A 25,386-nucleotide genomic window follows, 5' to 3' on the forward strand; every position below is an offset into this window, starting at 1 on the left:
CTTTTTTGTACCTTTAACTTTTCCAGCCTCTTACTGCCCCTGTCCCAACTTTTTTGAGATGTGTTGCTGTCATGAAATTTCAAATGAGCCAATATTTGGCATGAAATTTCAAAATGTCTCACTTTCGACATTTGATATGTTGTCTATGTTCTATTGTGAATACAATATCAGTTTTTGAGATTTGTAAATTATTGCATTCCATTTTTATTTACAATTTGTACTTTGTCCCAACTTTTCTGGAATCGGGGTTGTAAATAAAGACTGCAAGAGTTGCAGGTCTATAATACAAAGTCAGTAACTGCAATCTGAGCTCCTGAGTCTAAAAGACTGAGATAACTATGCAATGATTGTGTGAACTGCATGTGAACAAGTCCTATAATAAGCCTTAGGCTACTATCACACTGTCTCGTATCTTGCCATGTAAGTGGCGTGTTGGTCAAATGCCAAGAAATGAGGTGTATTTTGTCCAAATTAAAGTCCTGTGATGTACAAGGCGTATGTGTGGCGTTTCTGCGGCATTTCTGGGGTTTGTATGGGGTTCAAGGGACGTAAAGTTATGGTGTACTGAGGCATATGCATGGCATATAATATGTTGCCACAGCGTAACCATTTCGTTGCTTTCATTGGAATGGCATTTCTTTCTTACATGTGATGCTGCTGCGTACCTGCGGCGTTCACAGGTGGGTATAAAAGGGGGCCCCATGCTGCGTTCATTGTCATTTGTTCACAGTCATGAAAGCATCATGCCAGCAAAGAAGTCAGGACCCAAGAAGGGCAAGAGAAAAGGGAAGGCATCAGCCACATCCACCCAGCCAGCCCCGGAGCCACCTTCATCAGACACATGTCAACTAAAGTGTTTGCATGGCATAATAGGTGTTCGAGTAACGTTCCCACTGCGTCACTGCTACGTAGCTTTCATTTTTACGGCATACACGTGATGTATGTGTGATGTGTGAAATTACCAGCCGTTTACCTACTAATTTCACACACACACACACACAATATATATATATATATATATATATATATATATATATATATATATATATATATATATATATATATACACACACACACACACACACACACTTTTATATATGGCTACGCTATCCCGTTTGTTCATGACTATGTTTTGATTACTGCATTTTGTATTTTTCTTTTTTCTTTACTGTTCAGAATAAAGCAATCAGTCAATCAATATATTTTTATATATATTGATTCATATATTCATTTTTTTATGCTTTCTTTGTTCTTGCAGGGATTCCATTTCTAAGATAAAGACAGTAAAGACAGAGAGCCAGTGGAATTTGTTCCCTACCATGCCTCCACACTGAGAATTATTTAATTTAAATGAAGTAACTAGTTTTGGACTGGCTGTCATTTTGTACTGAACTAAATACAGACACCTTCAGTTCTACAATGGTGCTGAAATCTGAGAGGATTTCAGTGCTTTGGAAACATCACCAATTGATGAGAATTAAGTCTCTTGTCAGCCTCCACCAGACCCAACATTAGGCCCTCCTGGACCTGCACTGCAACCAGCAGCAGTGATTTGAAACTATCATGCAAGAGCAGGCCAACAACTGAAAAGGTGCTCCAGATGTTGCTGCAACCCATAACTCCCCCAGCTGCCTTCCCTTCATCAATGGCCACATCAGCCAGACCAGCCATAACCAGGGGCGTCGTAGTGGGGAGAAAAGGGGGACTGAGTTACCAGGGCCCCAAGTGGAGGGAGGGCCCTTAAGGAGTTTATAATTTTACTTTCCTTTAAATATCAATACCATTTAAAGATCACAATATATGTTGCTACAGTAACTAATGTAAATGTAATGTTTTGGGTAAATAAATCGTTTGATTAATGGATTGAATTGTGTGTCCTAGCCTACATATAGTGTCTGGGGACAAACCCCCCCCCCCCTTGCACGAAATGGCTTAGTCCGCTTTCACCGGGCTTTTTAACTCGGCGCATTTAAGGCAGCTGGGCCATAGAAGGTTCACGCTGCACGCTACACGTTCACGTGAAGAACCGGACCCTGGGCCATTAAACTTCATGCTTGGATGTTCACGTGTTGCGCCTGTTCTACTTTGACCGAGTAACCAACAATATGGACTCTTCGGATGACGACGATTGCCTCATTCTGCTTTTACTGAGACAGAGGAAGAGAAAAAGGAACAGAATTTGGAGCCGAGAACACTTCCTTCTGAGAGAAACCCGTGGTGAATTTCACCGAACATTCTATAATCTGCTTGACAATCCCGATGAAGAACTATTTTTCAATTATACCATTCAATTATATTTTTTCTGAAGTTTTCCCCTGAAAGCATAGAGTTATCTCCCTAGACCCGTTCTGATTGGCTGGCGCGGCGGTGACCGCATGCATTGACTGGAATTTCCATCTTCACGCCTAGAAAAAAGTGTGTATGTTCATTTCTCGCTTCACGCGTGAAGTGTGCAGCGTGCAACGTGAACGCCGTTCTATGGCCCAGAGCAAGTCATGCTACGTTTGTCCACTTTTCTTTACACGCGTGTAGCGTGCAGCATGCAGCGTGCAGCGTGAACCTTCTATGGCCCAGCTGCCTAACGTAGCGTCCATTCTGCTGAAGCAGCGCATGCGCATTGTAGGCTATCTGTGCTATGGAAGATGATGCACAAGAAAACAAAATCCGGTTTTCAGAAACGAAAAGAGAGGCAGGAAAGAGACAAGAAAAGAAATGAGGGAAAGCAATTGCTCACAAACTTCTTTCCCAAGAAAAGTGAGCCGAAATGTGAAAGCAAATAGCCTACATTAAATGAACACCCGCCGTGGTTATAAATGCTTCAATACCACCGCGATTGTCAGTGCTAAAAACTGCACAACACAAAATTAGAAATAACATGATGCCTTTTTTGTTTGCATTGCAATAGTATTCTAATCGAAAATTAAATTAATATTTATTATTGGGCCATTACATAATTAGGCTAATAGCCTAATTTAGTCTCAATGTCACAGGTTCATAAGGGTAGGCTGTCAAATTAGTAGCAAAGCTAACTTGTGAAACGCATGGCACTCAGTTTCAGAGACTGTTCTGTTTAATATACCGCTATTTGTAGTGCTGTGAAATGCAGAGTTATAAGGTTATTTGCAGTTCTCTGCTGCCATCTACTGGCAAATGTTGGTAGTGTTTCGCATTTAAGACGTCAACTGATGATGTCATATTCATTGGACATTATTCTACTTGGGAAACGGAGCATGGTGCTCCACTCTTGCTCAACAGTTCTAACGTTACAAGCCACAAGTTACAAGTTTGTCCTGTTTTCCTGAGCTTCAAGGTTGTTTTTGAAGGCATCGTTGTTAGGTTTGTAATTTATTAAATGCTTATGAATGACTTAGTTAACCTTTCAGTACAAGACTGTATGTTACGTTACATTCTGGCTAAGCTAACCTGGCCTTAACTAGCTCTGTTAAATCGCATTCTGAATGGATTGTATTTATTTCTTAGTTTTACCCTACTTCAGCGACCATAAAGAGTGAATTGGAACCTGTCGTCTGTGTGGTTTGATGGAGAGGGATTAACTAGCTGTTGACCCTGGCAAGGCGTTGGGGCAGAACAGTACAGTAAAACGACATCTTCTGGCGGGCTAATCTTTGTGCCTGGAGGATAGAACAACACTGTGGGAGCAACGCACCCAACAGAATCACCGCAGCCGGATTATCTTCTCAAGTGAGCATGGCAAGATCGATGTCAAGATGTCGGCAAAGGCTTCGACCACAGGATCCATTAAAACCAGATCCAGTGCATCTTGTTCATCTAAAAAGTCTTCAAGCTCCTCCACTAGCAAAATAGCTGCTGCTCAAGCACGGGCAGAAGCAGAGGTGGCAAAAACTGAAGCAGCATTTGCTGCAAAAGAGAATGAACTGAAATTGAAACAAGCAGAATTAGAGTTAGAAAATAAGCGTTTGGAAATGAAGCTGGATAAAGTTTGCCTTGATAAACGAGCTGCAGCTACGGCAGCCGAAGTAGAAGTCTTATGCCGCTTTTCCACTACCAACGCAGCTGAGTTGGGCTGAGTCGAGCTGAGTGGGGCTGTTGGAGTTGCATTTCGACTACAACCGCGCTGAACCGTGCTGGCTGGAAGTGGGTGGACACATTGGGTGGAGTTAGCGAAAGTGGGTGGACGTCACATGATGTCGTTAGGCGGCGCAAACAGTGACATCAGTGATCTTTTAAGCGGTAGTCTCACGACCTGGATAGTAAACAATAAACATGGAGGACATGGAGTCGTTAGTGTTGCTGGTCTTGGTGCTGTGGCTTGTTGTCACCGACAACGCCAACAGATACTGGCAAGAGCATATAGATGAGGCAAGGCGCATAAGGCTTCAGAAATTCTCGTAATTCGTAATTATTCTTCTTCCGGGTTTACGGTGTTTACGGATCCCAGCGTGCTCGCAGGGCGTGTGTGGGTGTGTGAGGACACTCCTCCTCACCAATCAGTGCACAGGGGAGTGTCTCCTCACGCCCCTAGCCCCACTCGGCTCGGTTTGGCTCGCTTCAGCCCTACTTACATGTTGATCCTGGGATTGAGATGCTGGCCTCTTCTGCCCCTCGGACCTGCTTGATCCATCCTGGTGCCCTGTGTCTGGTCGGAGTTTTATTGCCCCACTCCTGTGAAGGACGGCCCCATGAGGACAGTTGAGGGTTATACCTGTTAAAACTGTTAATATTATAGTCAGGCTGTCTGTTGTTGCCCAAATGAGGATGGGTTCCCTTTTGAGTCTGGTTCCTCTCGAGGTTTCTTCCTCATGTCGTCTGAGGGAGTTTTTCCTTGCCACCGTCGCCACAGGCTTGCTCATTGGGGATAGATTAGGGATAAAATTAGCTCATGTTTTAAGTTGTTCAAATTCTGTAAAGCTGCTTTGCGACAATGTTTATTGTTAAAAGCGCTGTACAAATAAACTTGATTTGATTTGATTTGATACTCCAAAACCGTGCGAGTTTTGGGTGCTAAGCAGGGCTGAAGCGAGCTGAGTCGTGCTGCTCTGAGGTAGTCGAAATGCGAGCCGTGTTGGGCTGAAGTGAGCTGAAGTGAGCTGAAGCAAGCTGAAAAAGGGTAGTGGAAAAGGGCCATTAGAGGCAGCAGCGCAACAGGAATTTGAGCAGGATTTCAGTGACATTGATGTGCCAACTGATGACTCGAAAGCACACACCAAAGACTATTTTGAAGGAGTTGCTAAATACACTTCAGCCGTGCACATACAGAGTGCTCCTGCTAGCATTCCAGACATGCAGACTTCTGAATATACACACACTGTTGTTTCTTACCACACTGTAAATAAATTACTCCCTCAGCAGAACTGTGCACTGCACTACACACAGCACGCCCAAACCACAACTCTGCCTATAGCCCTAGTGCAAGAACAGTGTGAGCCACAATTCCAGCAAACTGACTGCGTGCCTACAATGACACCCCACCCTGAGATGGTGCATCAGCCTTTAGGAAATGGCTATGGTAACACTGCATATAACAAGCCATTAGACAATCCCCACTCACTACCTAGCGCTGCTTACCAGCAGAGAAGCCCTGTGCATGCTAAGTTTAATGAAAACAGAGGAATGTCAGACTTTGTCAGATTCATGGCCCGGCTTGAGCTTATCTCCACTGGGCTTATGCAGTTCAATGACCGCCCTGAATGCTTTAGAGCTTGGAAAGCATCCTTCATGAACTCTATCAGAGACCTTAACCTACCAGCTAGTGAGCAGCTTGATCTTCTTGTGAAATGGTTAGACAAGGACTCAGCCGAACATGCTAGGCGCATGAGGACTGTTCATGTGAATCATCCAGAATATGGACTCAGGGCTGTGTGGGATCGGCTCTATGAGTACTATGGAGCACCAGAGGTCATCGAAAGCTCCTTGTTCAAGAGGCTTGAGAGCTTCCCCAAGGTACAGAACAAAGATGGGCGCAAACTAAGAGAACTGGGGGACTTACTGATGGAAGTACAGGCTGCCAAAGCTGATGGGGACCTGTTTGGCCTTGGCTATCTAGACACACCGCACGGGGTTAACCCTATCGTGCAGAAACTGCTATTCTACCTGCAGGAAAAGTGGTTCACGCAAGGGTTCAACTATAAGGAACAACATAGGACTCCCTACCCCCCATTTAGCTTCTTTGTGAACTTTGTGTGCCAACAGGCGAGAATGCACAATGGCCCCGGCTTTACGCTGGCTGAACCCAACAATGAACATCATGGTCATATCAAGCCGGCGCTAAAGTTAGAGAGTCAGAGGGCAGTAGCTGTTTTCAAGACTGGGGTGTCTCCTAATGACCCACACACACCCGCTGATTCCCCATCTGCAAGTATGTCCACTAGCAGAGAGGACCCAGCAAAACATTGTCTCCTGCACAACAAACCCCACCCCCTACACAAATGCCGTGGGTTTAGAGATAAGTCTATAGAGGAAAGAAAGGCACTCTTAAAGAAACATAGAGTGTGCTGCAAAGTCATACACTTGGCAAAGAACTGTAATGACGAGGTAAGCTGCACAGAGTGTGGAAGCAACATGCATGTTGCAGCGCTACACCCCGGCTCAGCACTGAAAGCCAACAGCTCGGCAGACCCTGCACCGGAGGGTTGCGGGGAGGCTGCTATCTCAGCTTCATGCACCAAGGTGTGTGGAAAAGACATCTCAGGACGCTCCTATTCGAAAATATGCCTTGTAAAGGTGTACCCAGACACTCACTCTGATGCGGCAGTCTGTATGTATGCCATATTAGATGACCAAAGTAACCGATCGCTTGCGCGATCTGAGTTCAGTGTTTTCAACATCTTAAGACGTCCCTCACCATACTCCCTGAAAACGTGCAGGAACGATAGAGACTGAAGGCAGACAAGTACGCGGCTTCATAGTAGAACCTGTAGATGGCAGCATTGCACTCTCACTACCACCGCTGATCGAATGTAACGAAATCCCGAACAATCGGACAGAAATTCCCACACCTGAGGTTGCCTCCAGCCACACCCACTTAAAACACCTGTCAAAGCACATCCCAGATCTTGATCCACAAGTTCCCATCTTACTCTTGTTGGGTCAAGACATTATCAGAGCCCACAAAGTGCGATGACAGGTGAACAGCCCACACAATGCACGCTATGCCCAGAAGCTGGACCTGGGTTGGGTGATTGTGGGGGATGTGTGCATTGGGGACATGCATAAGCCGCTCCTTGTCCATTCCTACTACACCAATGTGCTGAGAAACAGATGCCCTTCTCTCTTTCAGCCATGCCCAAACAGCTACACGGTGAAGGAGAGATACTGTGACACTGAACCCATCTCACACTCTCTCCTGCATGGATACAGTCACACAAAAGGAATACAGAACACCTCAGACAATGATGTGTTTCAAACAACCAAGGATGATGAAACAGAGGCCCCATCCATTGAGGACTTGCAGTTTCTGGGCATCATGAAGTCTACAAGGACGAGAGGAACAACTGGGTGGCTCCCCTGCCTTTCAGAGCTCACCGGTCACAGCTGCCTGACAATCGCGCACAAGCACTGGAACGCCTCAACTCACTGCAGCGTTCTTTCAAAAGAAAGCCTGAAATGAGAAAACAGTTTGTCACATTCATGGAAAAGATATTTCAGAATGGACATGCTGAAGAAGCTGTGTCCAGATGATAAGGGTGTTGTCCGAGACGTCCAAGTGAGGATTTGTCATAGCCGCCCCATCGGCCTGTCCCAAGCAAGGAAGGACAAGGAGCCGTGTCCTTCCACGATCTTACGCAGGGATGTCAGGAGGCTGGTGGTGTTACTGCCCGTAGAGGAGCAGGAGGGGGTTTCGCTTGCTCCCCTGGATACCTAAGAGGTGCTAGAATTGTGGACACTTGAATATGGGACTTACACTGAATCTGTTTTACTGAACAGTTATCTGCGGTTTCTTTATTTTGTCACCCGAGAGGTTTTGCATATTCTGTGTATTACATTGTTGTATTAATAATACAACCCCGAGTCCAAAAAAGTTGGGACAAAGTACAAATTGTAAATAAAAATGGAATGCAAGGATGTGGAAGTTTCAAAATTCAATATTTTATTCAGAATAGAACATAGATGACATATCACATTTTCACAGTTTAAACATTTATCATTTAAAGAGAAAAATTAGGTGATTTTAAATTTCATGACAACAACACATCTCAAAAAAGTTGGGACAAGGCCATGTTTACCACTGTGAGACATCCCCTTTTCTCTTTACAACAGTCTGTAAACGTCTGGGGACTGAGGAGACAAGTTGCTCAAGTTTAGGGATAGGAATGTTAACCCATTCTTGTCTAATGTAGGATTCTAGCTGCTCAACTGTCTTAGGTCTTTTTTGTCGTATCTTCTGTTTTATGATGCGCCAAATGTTTTCTATGGGTGAAAGATCTGGACTGCAGGCTGGCCGGTTCAGTACCCGGACCCTTCTTCTACGCAGCCATGATGCTGTAATTGATGCAGTATGTGGTTTGGAATTGTCACGTTGGAAAATGCAAGGTCTTCCCTGAAAGAGACGTCGTCTGGATGGGAGCATATGTTGCTCTAGAACCTGGATATACCTTTCAGCATTGATGGTGTCTTTCCAGATGTGTAAGCTGCCCATGCCACACGCACTAATGCAACCCCATACCATCAGAGATGCAGGCTTCTGAACTGAGCGCTGATAACAACTTGGGTCGTCCTTCTCCTCTTTAGTCCGAATGACATGGTGTCCCTGATTTCCATAAAGAACTTCAAATTTTCATTTGTCTGACCACAGAACAGTTTTCCATTTTGCCACAGTCCATTTTAAATGAGCCTTGGCCCAGAGAAGACGTCTGTGCTTCTGGATCGTGTTTAGATACAGCTTCTTCTTTGAACTATAGAGTTTTAGCTGGCAACGGTGGATGGCACAGTGAATTGTGTTCACAGATAATGTTCTCTGGAAATATTCCTGAACCCATTTTGTGATTTCCAATACAGAAGCATGCCTGTATGTGATGCAGTGCCGTCTAAGGGCCCGAAGATCACGGGCACCCAGTATGGTTTTCCGGCCTTGACCCTTACGCAGAGATTCTTCCAGATTATCTGAATCTTTTGATGTTATTATGCACTGTAGATGATGATATGTTCAAACTCTTTGCAATTTTAGACTGTCGAACTCCTTTCTGATATTGCTCCACTATTTGTCGGTGCAGAATTAGGGGGATTGGTGATCCTCTTCCCATCTTTACTTCTGAGAGCCGCTGCCACTCCACGATGCTCTTTTTATACCCAGTCATGTTGATGACCTATTGCCAATTGACCTAATGAGTTGCAATTTGGTCCTCCAGCTGTTCCTTTTTTGTACCTTTAACTTTTCCAGCCTCTTATTGCCCCTGTCCCAACTTTTTTGAGATGTGTTGCTGTCATGAAATTTCAAATGAGCCAATATTTGGCATGAAACTCCAAAATGTCTCACTTTCAACATTTGATATGTTGTCTATGTTCTATTGTGAATATGATATCAGTTTTTGAGATTTGTAAATTATTGCATTCCATTTTTATTTACAATTTGTACTTTGTCCCAACTTTTTTGGAATCGGGGTTGTAGTTATTGTAGCCTACTTGGTAAGGGACAAGTAGCCCAAGTGGGAGGTGTGAAGTTATCCCACATTTGTTTAATTTCATAGTGACCTCTTGTGGTAGCAATCCCCCCTGTAGGTTATTTGGGGCTGATGTAGTAACCTGCCGGATCTTCTTTTGAAAATATGCCATTGTTTTGACTGGTGAAGCTGAGCTGGTGAGTTAAGAGATGTATACAATGTGATTACAATTTATGTTGAATATTATAGTTATGTTAATGTATGCGGATTGTACAGTAGATAATATGTCCGTGTCATTAATATTGTGGCTTTGTTCATTTTGTGTCATTTCAGTTGATTACCTGGCGAACGGCACAGTTACTGTTCAGATGTCTGCTTATGGAAAAATAAACATGTGGAAGACAGTAATCGGATGTCCGAGCTTGAGTGTGACACTGTTTCATCAGTTAAGAACACCCTGTACGGTGGGAGTTATTAAATTAATGTAGTTAGTTTAATAAAACCATACACACAGGATTGATTGGATTTCAAACTCGCACACAACAACAGTGGCTGATATGAGCTACAGCCTCATTGAGGCTATTTTTTTTTTACCATGAACAATGAACTCAATACAGGTGAATGTTGACTAAGTGAAATGGCTCCTTTCTGCAGCAAGGAGTCAATAATCTCAGATCAGCCCTATAGGGTCTGTAATCAGATTTTCGTACAACAATCAGCAGTGCAGCATTTTTCATTACCCCAATATCAAAAGCATCTTTCACCCAGAGAGATTCTGGTATATGTGTCAGAAAAAGGAGTGAATCATCTGTGCCTGTGTGTACGAAAACCTCAGCCAAGAAAGAGGAAGCGTTTCTATAAATAGACTAACAGGCCTGCAAAACATTGACAACACAGAAAAATGGAAACTAGTATGTTTGTGAAGTTGGAGAGAAAAGTCTATTCTAGTTTTAACCTAGTCTGTCAGATTCAACAAAGATTGCAGCCATGGAATCTATATATTTCCAACTACCAGAAGCCTTTGTGAAATGTAAGGAGCACTGCTAAACTGTGAAAGATATGCTTACTGTTGATCAAGCAGCAGCACATGCATGCAAATGAATTGAGGTCTCCAACATTCATGGAATAAAATTAGGAAAAAGAGTCTTATCAGTGGGGACCAAAATGAATGAAAATTGGGGTAACTTCAGTGGGGCAAAAAAGTATTTAGTCAGTCACCAATTGTGCAAGTTCTCCCACTTAAAAAGATGAGAGAGGCCTGTAATTTTCATCATAGGTATACCTCAACTATGAGAGACAAAATGAGAAAAAAAAATCCAGAAAATCACATTGTCTGATTTTTAAAGAATTTATTTGCAAATTATGGTGGAAAATAAGTATTTGGTCAATAACAAAAGTTTATCTCAATACTTTGTTATATACCCTTTGTTGGCAATGACAGAGGTCAAACATTTTCTGTAAGTCTTCACAAGGTTTTCACACACTGTTGCTGGTATTTTGGCCCATTCCTCCATGCAGATCTCCTCTAGAGCAGTGATGTTTTGGGGCTGTCGCTGGGCAACACGGACTTTCAACTCCCTCCAAAGTTTTTCTATGGGGTGGAGATCTGGAGACTGGCTAGGCCACTCCAGGACCTTGAAATGCTTCTTACGAAGCCACTCCTTCATTGCCTGGGTGGTATGTTTGGGATTATTGCCATGCTGAAAGACCCAGCCACGTTTCATCTTCAATGCCCTTGCTGATGGAAGGAGGTTTTCACTCAAAATCTCACGATACATGGCCCCATTCATTCTTTCCTTTACACGGATCAGTCGTCCTGGTCCCTTTGCAGAAAAACAGCCCCAAAGCATGATGTTTCCACCCCCATGCTTCAAAGTAGGTATGGTGTTCTTTGGATGCAACTCAGCATTCTTTCTCCTTCAAACACGACAAGTTGAGTTTTTACCAAAAAGTTCTATTTTGGTTTCATCTGACCATATGACATTCTCCCAATCCTCTTCTGGATCATCCAAATGCTCTCTAGCAAACTTCAGACGGGCCTGGACATGTACTGGCTTAAGCAGGGGGACACGTCTGGCACTGCAGGATTTGAGTCCCTGGCGGCGTAGTGTGTTACTGATGGTAGCCTTTGTTACTTTGGTCCCAGCTCTCTGCAGGTCATTCACTAGGTCCCCCCGTGTGGTTCTGGGATTTTTGCTCACCGTTTTTGTGATCATTTTGACCCCACGGGGTGAGATCTTGCGTGGAGCCCCAAATCGAGGGAGATTATCAGTGGTCTTGTATGTCTTCCATTTTCTAATAATTGCTCCCACAGTTGATTTCTTCACACCAAGCTGCTTACCTATTGCAGATTCAGTCTTCCCAGCCTGGTGCAGTTTTACAAGTTTGTTTCTGGTGTCCTTTGACAGCTCTTTGGTCTTGGCCATAGTGGAGTTTGGAGTGTGACTGTTTGAGGTTGTGGACAGGTGTCTTTTATACTGATAACGAGTTCAAACAGGTGCCATTAATACAGGTAACAAGTGGAGGACAGAGGAGCCTCTTAAAGAAGTTGTTACAGGTCTGTGAGAGCCAGAAATCTTGGTTGTTTGTAGGTGACCAAATACTTATTTTACCGAGGAATTTACCAATTAATTCATTAAAAATCCTACAATGTGATTTCCTGGATTCTTTCCCCCCATTCTGTCTCTCATAGTTGAAGTGTACCTATGATGAAAATTACAGGCCTCTCTCATCTTTTTAAGTGGGAGAACTTGCACAATTGTGGCTGACTAAATACTTTTTTGCCCCACTGTATATGTCTTCTACAAAAACTGAGTTACTGTATCTATTTTAACAACTCATGGACTTATGGGGAAACAGAGGAACTGGAAACAGGCTTCAGAACAGATGAGTTCTTTTATTGAGCACACTTTTCAGTGACAGCTCAACACATAAACGTGCACACATGTGGGGTGATGCTGCTCTCTCTCTCATTCCTGACTGTCTGAAAGACACAGAGACACAGGTTAATAGACAGTCAGTAATTTGACATAGGTGCACCTCATCATGTTACCCGTTGGTACAACCTGCTTCCTCGCTGTTCACAGCCAAAGCTCGACCACATCCCCGCTGCCACACTATTTATTCTAAAAACTGCATAAGTGCAATAAATTATAACATTAAACTAACAGACATAATTCTGGCAGTATCACCACCCCTACTTGTACCTGTTCATCCTTGACTCAATGGTCTCCTTCTCCTCAAACTTTGTGAGGACCATTCCACACAAGCTTACTGATTGTATAAAAAATTCTTGACTATTCTCTATTCTTGACTAGCATGAAAGAAAAAAGAAAAATCTCCTACACTCATTAAATGCAGTTCATTGTCACGCTAGCCCTGAGAAGCTGCACCTCGCAAGAGTTCTGGCTTGAAAATTCCAGAGAGCACATCTAGCTACTCGCATCAGACTCCATATTCCAGCAGCCCTCAGACAGGATCACATGTCTATTACATGCATCTGTTTTTAGTTGGGACTTTGACTTCTTTGTTTATTTAATCCTCTGTTTTTGTTATGATTTTGTCTTGCATCAAATGTTACTTTTGGTTTCATGTCCATGCTGGATATTGTTCCTGTGATTGATCCTATTCTTGATCCTCATCTGTTTTGTTTATGTTTTAAGATTTTCTATTAAAGTTTGATCCACATATGCGTCCTCCTCCTGCTTCTATGCCTCCTTTGAAATACATGCCTCCTTTGAAATGTAAATGTTAAATTCATATTCCATTAAAACATGAAAAACTTTTAAGTGTGTCATTACCTAATGATGTTAGGAAGGCCAGTCTACTGTATTATTTTATTATACATGCACTATTATACATACAGGACATGCATTGCAAAAAAATGAAATCTTAGCAAGTGAAAATATCTTGAAAATAGTTGAAACGATCTAGCATTTCCTATTAGAAGAATACAAGACACCATGACTGAGATTATTAAACCTAGTTCTAGATTGCAACCAACTTATTCTAAGATGTTTTATCACGTAAAAATATCTGTCCATGCAGCAAGATAATTTCACTAGTATTAAGTAATTTTCTCCTCAAATTCAGTTTTCAATTTTTTGCAGCATACAGGACATTTTCAATGGAATAAAAACTTGTTTTCTATTCCCTTCTAGCAGGTTTCATTCATTTGGTTTGATACCAAGCAATATTGTTAGCATATCGCTTATCCTACGTGTATTACATTACTCTACCCAGTAGAGAATGACCGTTGAATATGGTTTACTACATTGCATGGTTGTCAAGACAACATGACGTCATACGTCGGAGATGTAAAACTTCCACACTAGCAAGCAACTGTGACAATTTATTAACAAACATGGCTGCCAGGTTTGCTTCATTAAATACGGAAGGTTTTGAGAGAATTTTGAAAGAGAAAGAAGCGTTGAACACCCGAAAGGAATGTGTATAATAATAACAACTCGTCTTTGACTCATTCAGTATCATACTAGCTGAATAGAATATATCTGATATACCACTCAGCACCAGCCAATATTATTTAGTTATATTATACAATGTTATATTATACAATGTATATTATTATATTGTACTATTTTGTATTATTGATATTTTGAGGCAATTAATATCTGTATTATTTTTAGGAAGACCAACTTCTTTTACATTGATATACAGTACACTCACCAACCACTTTATTAGATACACCCATACACCTGCTGTTTTATGCAGTTATCTAATCAGCCAATCCCTTGACAGCAACACAATGCATAAAGTCATGCAGATACAAATCAAGAGCTTCAGTTAATGTTCACTTCAAACATCAGAATGGGAAAAATTGTGATCTCTGTGACTTTCACTGTGGTATGAGTGATAGTGCTGGATGGACTGGTTTGAGTATTTCAGAAACTGCTGATCTCTTGGGATTTTCACACACAACAGTCTCTGGAGTTTACACAGAACAGTGAGGGGGGAAAAACATTGAGTGAGTGACAATTCTGTGCGAGGAAAATGGCTAGGTTGGTTTGAGCTCTTAGGAAGGATGTATAGCAACTCATATAATCACTCTTTACAACTGTGGTGAGCAGAAAAGCATCTTCTGCAACAGCAGACCACATTAGGTTCCACTCCTGCCAGCCAAAAACAGGAATCTTAGGGTGTATTCAGACCAGGATAGTTCGATAGTTCACTTGCTTTGGTCTGAACCAAATGTTTTTTTTATTTTTTCATTTTGGTGCGGTGCGCTTTCACACTGTACATTTTAGTAAGCGGACCAAAATCTGTCAACAAAGCCACGTGCCCTGAGGTCATTTAGCTATTGGTCAGAGACGGCACGCACACAAAGCGTTAAGTTCAAAAGTAGTCACGGAGGATAGCGCTGATGAGCGCACATCATGTTGTGACAGTTCTGGCTTTTCACGCAAGTCACTAGTACTGCCACTTTTTGAAAGAATGTCCCTGATTTTAATGTAGGTCTGACAGAGTTTGTTTCTTCACTTTTAGCCGACATTGTTCTGGGGAGCGCGTGAACCCCTTCTCCTTCATTTTCTCACTGAATACAGCAAACACGTCGGCATTTTTGTGTGTTCTCTCCAAAAGCTCAGATATGTGGACATCTGCCCGTATATCCACAAGGGTACGCATTTCTTCCTTGGCCCACGTTTGCCCCCTACTCATTTTTTGTACTCTGTAGTCTAGCCTACCACTGGTCTGAATGACTGAACGACTGTTGTAAGGTAGCCTGGCTAACGCGACTTCAAAGCTCTCTGAGCTATTGGTCTGGCCAAGATATTAAGCCCAACCGTTTCCCAGAGCCCGTGGTTGACCCGCCTCCCTGAAATGCCTCAGTTTGCTACTGGTCGAAGCCAGAAAAGGCTGTGATGAAGCTTAAACCAATCACATCACTCTTTCCTCTGACATATGCGACGCGACGGGGCTAACTGGTAGATTAAACTCTTACCGAAGCCGGTCGGGAGCAAGGCGAAAACGTCCTTCCTTTCAATAAATACCTCCAGGGCTGCTCTTTGCTCCGTTTTCAATGAGAACTTCCTGTTGAATGCTTTCAATACAGCATCTATGCATAATAGATGCGGAAGCGTGAATGAAGCGCTTCCGGCATAGATTCTGTAAACAATCTATGGCTTCCGGTCGCAGTCCTACTACGTCAGTGCCTTGAACACGCCTCTACCCAGGGCCGTTGGAGATACTCAAAGTTGATTGGTTCCCGATTTTTCGGGAGCTTGGAAGAGCTGTAGATAGCTTGCCTGGCCAGACTAAGCTCGCAACAGGCCCTCGTGTTGCGTCACGCTTAGGATGGGCGGGCCCAGGCTAGTTGTAAGGTTCCCTTGACAACCGAAACAGTGTTTGCACTTTGCGGTGGAGTGTCAAGACTCTGTTTCCCATAATGCTCGACAAACGATGGAAGCTCCCGAGGTACAAAAAAGCAAAACTGTTGGATTAGGTCTGGTCTGCTTTCACACCTCCAAAAGGTCTGCACCAGGGTTCCTTTGGTCCGGACCGAGTCCGACCTTGCAGCTCGGTCTGGGTCCGCTTGTTTGGTCCGGACCAGAGTTCGGTGGTTTGTATTCAGACCAACCCAAAAGGTCCGGACCAAGGGAAATTTGGTTCGTTTGGTCGTTTGGTCCGGACCAAACAACGTAGGTGTGAATACGCCCTTAGAATCACAAACAAGTTCCTATTAAAGTGGCCAGTGAGTGTAGTTTTATTTTGTGGCATATAGCCTACTGCCAGTTCCACCTTGATTGGCCTGTTTGAAAGGCATTCCAGTATTATTCAGACATGCAATTGAGCCTTGTTCTTGCATTGACATTTTTCTGTAAAGTGCTCTTTGGGCTGTTTTTCCAAGGCCTGATGTGTACTCCCTTGGATACTCGCTGGTATGCTGTATGTTTGTGCTCAATCAGGGAGGTCTGAGGCACATCAGGGATCTGGATCAGAGTTCAAACCTCCATGCAGGAAAACTGATACTGGAAATGTCTGGCTTCCCCACAGTGTCAACACACCTGCCCCAGAAGGTATCCCTCGTAGAGAGAGAGAGAGAGAGAGAGCAAGCATGGGGAGACATTAGAAAGGCAGGGAAAGAAAAGTGATGTGGAAACCTGGTCCAGGGTGTCAGTTTTAGGACCTCAGAACTTTGGTTCTGTGGAACTGAAAGTGTGGGATAAAAGGGGAGAGAAGTGAGAGAGCTAAAAACTAAAAACACCAGGCACATGGACTGCTGCCAAGTGATCCCCTGCCAGCTACACAGCTTAATCTAGGGATGTGGACCAGTGGCAGAAGGTCCCATTCTGCCATTCTTGTTTGGAGGCAAACAACGAATTGCTCCAGTACCACAAGCTCAATGATCTGTTCTGCATCCTGCTCCTCCACCATCAACCACTAGCAACAGGACTCCTTTAGCTGCTGCACATACAGTGGGGCAAAAAAGTATTTAGTCAGTCACCAATTGGGCAAGTTCTCCCACTTAAAAAGATGAGAGAGGCCTGTAATTTTCATCATAGGTATACTTCAACTATGAGAGACAAAATGAGAAAAAAAAATCCAAAAAATCACATTGTCTGATTTTTAAAGAATTTATTTGCAAATTATGGTGGAAAATAAGTATTTGGTCAATAACAAAAGTTCATCTCAATACTTTGTTATATACCCTTTGTTGGCAATGACAGAGGTCAAACGTTTTCTGTAAGTCTTCACAAGGTTTTCACACACTGTTGCTGGTATTTTGGCCCATTCCTCCATGCAGATCTCCTCTAGAGCAGTGATGTTTTGGGGCTGTCACTGGGCAACACGGACTTTCAACTCCCTCCAAAGATTTTCTATGGGGTTGAGATCTGGAGACTGGCTAGGCCACTCCAGGACCTTGAAATGCTTCTTACGAAGCCACTCCTTCGTTGCCCGGGTGGTGTGTTTGGGATCATTGTCATGCTGAAAGACCCAGCCACGTTTCATCTTCAATGCCCTTGCTGATGGAAGGAGGTTTTCACTCAAAGTCTCACGATACATGGCCCCATTCATTCTTTCCTTTACACGGATCAGTCGTCCTGGTCCCTTTGCAGAAAAACAGCCCCAAAGCATGATGTTTCCACCCCCATGCTCCACAGTAGGTATGGTGTTCTTTGGATGCAACTCAGCATTCTTTCTCCTCCAAACACGACAAGTTGAGTTTTTACCAAAAAGTTCTATTTTGGTTTCATCTGACCATATGACATTCTCCCAACCCTCTTCTGGATCATCCAAATGCGCTCTAGCAAACTTCAGACGGGCCTGGACATGTACTGGCTTAAGCAGGGGGACACATCTGGCACTGCAGGATTTGAGTCCCTGGCGGCATAGTGTGTTACTGATGGTAGCCTTTGTTACTTTGGTCCCAGCTCTCTGCAGGTCATTCACTAGGTCCCCCCATGTGGTTCTGGGATTTTTGCTCACTGTTCTTGTGATCATTTTGACCCCACGGGGTGAGATCTTGCGTGGAGCCCCAGATTGAGGGAGATTATCAGTGGTCTTGTCTGTCTTCCATTTTCTAATAATTGCTCCCACAGTTTATTTCTTCACACCAAGCTGCTTACCTATTGCAGATTCAGTCTTCCCAGCCTGGTGCAGTTTTACAAGTTTGTTTCTGGTGTCCTTTGACAGCTCTTTGGTCTTGGCCATAGTGGAGTTTGGAGTGTGACTGTTTGAGGTTGTGGACAGGTGTCTTTTATACTGATAACGAGTTCAAACAGGTGCCATTAATACAGGTAACGAGTGGAGGACAGAGGAGCCTCTTAAAGAAGTTGTTACAGGTCTGTGAGAGCCAGAAATCTTGGTTGTTTGTAGGTGACCAAATACTTATTTTACCAAGGAATTTACCAATTAATTCATTAAAAATCCTACAATGTGATTTCCTGGATTCTTTCCCCCCATTCTGTCTCTCATAGTTGAAGTGTACCTATGATGAAAATTACAGGCCTCTCTCATCTTTTTAAGTGGGTGAACTTGCACAATTGGTGGCTGACTAAATACTTTTTTGCCCCACTGTAGGTGAAGGCATGGATGAAATGGTTACCAGTTTCATGATGGTAAACTGTGATAAAATTCCCAATGATTTGTATTATCATTTCAAATTTTAATTATCATTAAAACCACAGTTGATTACCACAGTTTGAAAAGCTCTCATTAATGTCTGTGTAAAGCAAATTCATAGAAAATAGATGTGGGAAAATAATCACTGAAAAACACATGAAAAGACTATGAACTATGTTGTAGTGAATTGTGGAGTTAGTCTGTTTGCATCGGTTTGCGTTTATTTTTTGGTCGGATCAGAAATCATGGCTTGATGACCAACTTGAGCCAAACTTAACCCATATTTTAATTTGGGGCATAACCCCTTTTAATGGTTAATTTGATTGTATTTTCAAGTTCACACCCACCCACCATTAGGAATCACTGTTTTCTTTCAAAATGCCAAGTTATCAACTTAATGCTAGCAAAACAGAGGTTCTATTAGTAGGTACCAAAAGGCAGGTTCTGAACTTCTCCAATTTCACGATTGATGTTGATGGTGTGTCTATTAGTCCTTCCCAAGTTATAAAAAACCTTGGAGTTTTCTTTGACTCCACCCTTACGTTTGAACCCCATTTTAAACTCATTACTAAGAATGCTTTCTTTCACCTCTGCAATATTGCACTTCTCCGCCCTCTTCTCTTGAAAACTGATGCCAAAATGTTGGTCAATGCATTTATCTTTTCTCATCTTGACTATTGCAGTTCTCTCTTTTATGGTCTCCCTGCCACATTGCTCAATCGCCTGCAGTACATCCAAAACTCAGCAGCTAGAGTCCTCACACTCACCAAGCGCACTGCTCACATTACTCCTATTTTACAGCAACTGCATTGGTTGACAGTTATTTCTCGGATCAAATACAAAATCTTGCTTTTAACCTATAAAGCTCTTCATGGTTTCGCCCCTTCCTATCTCTGTGAGCTAATTCATTTGTACCGTCCCTCCCGCTCCCTCAGATCTTCTGTCTATGGACTTCTGACTGTTCCACGTTTTAAACTGGCATCTATGGGTGGCAGATCATTCAGTGTTGCTGCTCCTAAACTTTGGAACTCATTACCACAATCACTTCATGATGGTTCCACTCTCTCTTCCTTCAAAGCTAACTTGAAAACTTTCCTCTTTACCTCACACTACTCTTCCTAGTGTGGCCTTCTTTTTTTTGTAACTCCTGTGTAAAGCGTCCTTGGGTTTGTGAAAGGCACTGTATAAATTGAAATTCATCTCATCTCATTATCTGTAGACGCTTTATCCTGTTCTACAGGGTCGCAGGCAAGCTGGAGCCTATCCCAGGTGACTACGGGCGAAAGGCGGGGTACACCCTGGACAAGTCGCCAGGTCATCACAGGGCTGACACATAGACACAGACAACCATTCACACTCACATTCACACCTACGGTCAATTTAGAGTCGCCAGTTAACCTAACCTGCATGTCTTTGGACTGTGGGGGAAACCGGAGCACCCGGAGGAAACCCACGCAGACACAGGGATAACATGCAAACTCTGCACAGAAAGGCCCTTGCCGGCCACGGGGCTCAAACCCGGACCTTCTTGCTGTGAGGCGACAGCGCTAACCACTACACCACCGTGCCGCCCCTAAATTGAAATTATTATTATTATTATTATTACCACCACTCTTATTTCCATGGAACTACCAAAATATGTGTTGTTTTTTTATTTTTACCCAGTTTTCTTCCTAAGTTAGATGTGGCTAATTCCCACCCATCAGATAGGTCTCCCCTATCACACAACAGCTACCAACCAGGGAGGGTGAAGGTCATCACATGCTTCCTCCAAGACACATGACACCAGCCAACTGCGTTTTTTCATACTGCTGCTCATAATAAGAATGATACATATATACATATACTGTATACTAATCCAAAAAAAGAGAAATCAAATTAAAAAACAAAACAACATGCAGCAACGAAAAATCTGATGATAATTATAATAACAGCATGTAATGCAGCACAGAACTATAAGCATCTGTTGTGTGCTAGAGAAAATTTTTTTTTTACCAAGATTACATTGTTCATTTAGACTGGTACAGTTTCTAACATCTTTGGGAAGGGAATTAAATATCTTAGATGCACTATCTTGAAAAGTACCTGATATTAAAAGTACCTTAAAGGGCACATCTTGGGTAAATTCAGGAGCAGGATCAATGTAATTCTCCTATTTTATATTAAACTTTGGTCAAATATCTGTCACATTTTGCATTTTGTGCAATTTTTTTACCTTGCGCAATACCAGAAAAATTCAGTTGAAATCAAGCCATTTGAGGCGAATTGGTCCGCCTCTGGAAAAAACTTATTTGAATTTCCCGGCAAACATTGATTTTCATGACGTCACGTGCGGGACGCCTCCCTCTGAATCCTACGTCAGCGCTGGTTTGTGAAATGAGAAAACGACCTGGTGGTTTTCTGCAAATTTCTTCAACGTTATCACGTAATTATTTAAATGGTTAAGAGACGTATCATAGGAGGGTGTAGCAACACCAATCATGATGGGATTAGTACTCAGCGCTTTCCAAAAGACCGGACAATGAGAGAGAAATGGGAGCGCTTCCTCTACACAGGCTGTGCACTGAGACTGCGCAAAGCTCGCGCAGGCTGCTCGCACTTCCTCTACACAGGCTGTGCAATGAGACTGTGCAAAGCTTGCACAGCCTGCGCCTGCTCTCTCAGCCTGCTGGTGGTTCCGCAGGTAACGTCACGAATCTGGCTCCAGACTCCCTTGGGATTTTTCCAGACGCGCTTTGTTATTTTATTTTTTTCTGCTGTAGACAGATGACCTTGTGCAAAATTACCCTTCTGGATGAGTGTGTAAAGGGACATACTTTCATATAAAAAAAAACGAAATTGGTCCAGGATATGCACTTTAAGCATAAGCTTACTAGATGAGTGGAGAGACCGAGCTGATACATGTTGTTCTAACTTAATGACTAGAATGCAATGCCTTAAATACTAACTTCCACAAATGAAATTCTCTATGCTCCACAATAGAGAGTCAGCCTAGTTTAAAGTGCATATTCTGGACCAATTTCGGGGTTTTTTTTTATATGAAACTATCTCCCTTTACACACTCATCCAGAAGGGTAATTTTGCACAAGGCCATCTGTCTACAGCAGAAAAAAATAAAATAACAAAATGCATCTGGAAAAATTCCAAGGGAGTCTGAAGCCAGATTTGTGACGTTACCTGCGGAAGCACCAGCAGGCTGCGCGAGCTTGCCCAGTTTCAGTACACAGCCTATGTAGACCAAGCGCTCCCATTTCTCTCTCATTGTCCAGTCTTTTGAAAAACAATGAGTACTAATCCCATCAAGATTGGTGTTGCTACACCCTCCTACGATACATCTGTTAACCATTTTAATAATTACGCGATAACGTTGAAGAAATTTGCAAAAAACCACCAGGTCGTTTTCTCATAAACAAACCAGCGCTGACATAGGATTCAGAAGGAGGTGTCCCGCATGTGACATCACAAAAGTCAATGTTTGCCAGGAAATCCAAATGTCAAATTTTTTCAGAGGCGGACCAATTCGCCTCAAATGGCTTGATTTCAACTGAATTTTTCTGGTATTGCACAAGGTAAAAAAATTGCACAAAATGCAAAATGTGACAGATATTTGACCAAAGTTTAATATAAAATAGGAGAATTACATTGATCTTGCTCCTGAATTTTACCAGTGATATGCACTTTAAGGATATCAGATGTTTGTGAAATATAATGCCTAGTTACAAAACTTGCAGCAGCCAGCTGCAGGTGCAAGGAAAGTCATGGCCTAAAGGTTAGAGAAGCAGCTTTGGGACCAAAAGGTCACTAGTTTGATTCCCTGGACCAGCAGGAATGGCTGAAGTACAACCCTGATTCCAAAAAAGTTGGGACAAATTGTAAATAAAAATGGAATGCAATGATGTGGAAGTTTCAAAATGCCATATTTTATTCAGAATAGGACATAGATGACATATCAAATGTTTAAACTGAGAAAATGTATCATTTAAAGAGAAAAATTAGGTGATTTTAAATTTCATGACAACAACACATCTCAAAAAAGTTGGGACAAGGCCATGTTTACCACTGTGAGACATCCCCTTTTCTCTTTACAACAGTCTGTAAACGTCTGGGGACTGAGGAGACAAGTTGCTCAAGTTTAGGGATAGGAATGTTAACCCATTCTTGTCTAATGTAGGATTCTAGTTGCTCAACTGTCTTAGGTCTTTTTTGTCGTATCTTCCATTTTATGATGCGCCAAATGTTTTCTATGGGTGAAAGATCTGGACTGCAGGCTGGCCAGTTCAGTACCCGGACCCTTCTTCTACGCAGCCATGATGCTGTAATTGATGCAGTATGTGGTTTGGCATTGTCATGTTGGAAAATGCAAGGTCTTCCCTGAAAGAGACGTCGTCTGGATGGGAGCATATGTTGCTCTAGAACCTGGATATACCTTTCAGCATTGATGGTGTCTTTCCAGATGTGCAAGCTGCCCATGCCACACGCACTAATGCAACTCCATACCATCAGAGATGCAGGCTTCTGAACTGAGCGCTGATAACAACTTGGTTCATCCTTCTCCTCTTTAGTCTGAATGACACGGCGTCCCTGATTTCCATAAAGAACTTCAAATTTTGATTCGTCTGACCACAGAACAGTTTTCCACTTTGCCACAGTCCATTTTAAATGAGCCTTGGCCCAGAGAAGACGTCTGCGCTTCTGGATCATGTTTAGATATGGCTTCTTCTTTGAACTATAGAGTTTTAGCTGGCAACGGCGGATGGCACGGTGAATTGTGTTCACAGATAATGTTCTCTGGAAATATTCCTGAGCCCATTTTGTGATTTCCAATACAGAAGCATGCCTGTATGTGATGCAGTGCCGTCTAAGGGCCCGAAGATCATGGGCACCCAGTATGGTTTTCCGGCCTTGACCCTTACGCACAGAGATTCTTCAAGATTCTCTGAATCTTTTGATGATATTATGCACTGTAGATGATGATATGTTCAAACTCTTTGCAATTTTACACTGTCAAACTCCTTTCTGATATTGCTCCACTATTTGTCGGCACAGAATTAGGGGGATTGGTGATCCTCTTCCCATCTTTACTTCTGAGAGCCGCTGCCACTCCAAGATGATCTTTTTATACCCAGTCATGTTAATGACCTATTGCCAATTGACCTAATGAGTTGCAATTTGGTCCTCCAGCTGTTCCTTTTTTGTACCTTTAACTTTTTCAGCCTCTTATTGCCCCTGTCCCAACTTTTTTGAGATGTGTTGCTGTCATGAAATTTCAAATGAGCCAATATTTGGCATGAAATTTCAAAATGTCTCACTTTCGACATTTGATATGTTGTTTATGTTCTATTGTGAATACAATATCAGTTTTTGAGATTTGTAAATTATTGCATTCCATTTTTATTTACAATTTGTACTTTGTCCCAACTTTTTTGGAATCGGGGTTGTACCCTTGAGCAAGGCACCTAACCCCCAACTGCTCCCTAGGCTGCTCTGGGTATGTTGTGCATTGCTCTGGAGAAGAGCATCTGCTAAATGCATGTAATGTAAATGCTTAACAAGATAATAAGGCATGGGATAAGATACCGAATCATTAAAATCTATTTTAGACAAGATAAGAGATTCGATTAACTGTTTCCTTATGTGAAATGGAGCAAAGTTAAGTTTTCTAAGAACAGCTAATGTCTCATAGCAATTTGAGATTTTTGAGTTGATATCACCAGTCCACTGCAAATTTTGATAGATCTCAGTTCCAAGGAGATAAGCTGTGGTAATCCATTCAAGCTAGTCCATTAACAGAGAGGTTGGCTTGGTAGTCATCAAGCTGGTGAGCACATGCAACTTGTTGAGTAGACAGCAGAATATACTTGGTTTTCTGTGGGTTTAAGGCAAGATTGTTGCCATGAGACCAAGATGACAGCTGACCAAGAGCATGTTTAATCACTCCTCATAGTCTTTCATGTCATCTGGCTTAGCATGTGATTAAGTGTCATTGTCAGCATATTGGTGAGACAAAACTGAGTCAAGCTCATCTGAGAGATCATTAACATAAAGATTGAACAAAATGGGACTGAAAATCGAACCCTGAGGAACACCCAAAACAGGTTGGGGACTAGGATGAAGAATTCTATGAATAACTCTCCACACCTCCTTTGGCTTACAGGACGATAGAGCCTTGTGATAGAACTCACGCTTTGCTTCATTTTCTGAGATTTTAATTTGTTCCAAGCGTCTTTATACTTATTCCAAGCAGGCTCACTCTTTTTCTCATGTGCCCTTTCACGGACAGACCGACAGCTTTCTTGGAGACGTGGTATGTTAAGGTTCTTCCTCCAGGGTGCAGGTGGACGAGTAACTTTAGTGCACTTAAGTGGAGCATGTCGATCCAAACATTCACGAATGAGTGAGTTGAGTAACTCGACTTGCATATCGGGATCATCGGTTGAATGTATCAAGTTCAAAGGAAATTCCCCAAAGTCTCTGATGAACACCTGTTTGTTGAAATGATATTCATGACAAATTAACTTGTACCTGAGCATAAAATGAGTGACTTGAACATTGACGCATACATAATGAGCATCACGGTCTCTTATCAGTAGACAAGGAGGTACTCCAGAATGAATGATGTGCTTTGGCCTGTTGGTGATAATATGATCCATTAACGTAGCAGAATGTAAGGTAGTGTGGGTTGCTGTGCTAACAAGTTGTTTTAAGTTTAAAGTAGTTAATATGTCCA

At 42.6% G+C, this 25,386-nt stretch overlaps 1 long non-coding RNA gene across 1 annotated transcript; it reads left to right on the forward strand.

The window, feature by feature from the left end:
* Positions 1-3,224: 3,224 nt before the first annotated feature.
* On the forward strand, positions 3,225-9,986 carry LOC132890107 (uncharacterized). The gene is made up of 2 exons (XR_009655158.1): positions 3,225-3,336; positions 9,912-9,986. It is a non-coding gene; the product is annotated as an uncharacterized LOC132890107 (long non-coding RNA).
* The last annotated feature ends 15,400 nt before the right edge of the window (positions 9,987-25,386 follow it).

Source organism: Neoarius graeffei, chromosome 8, assembly GCF_027579695.1.
Source record: "Neoarius graeffei isolate fNeoGra1 chromosome 8, fNeoGra1.pri, whole genome shotgun sequence".
Taxonomy (NCBI): domain Eukaryota; kingdom Metazoa; phylum Chordata; class Actinopteri; order Siluriformes; family Ariidae; genus Neoarius; species Neoarius graeffei.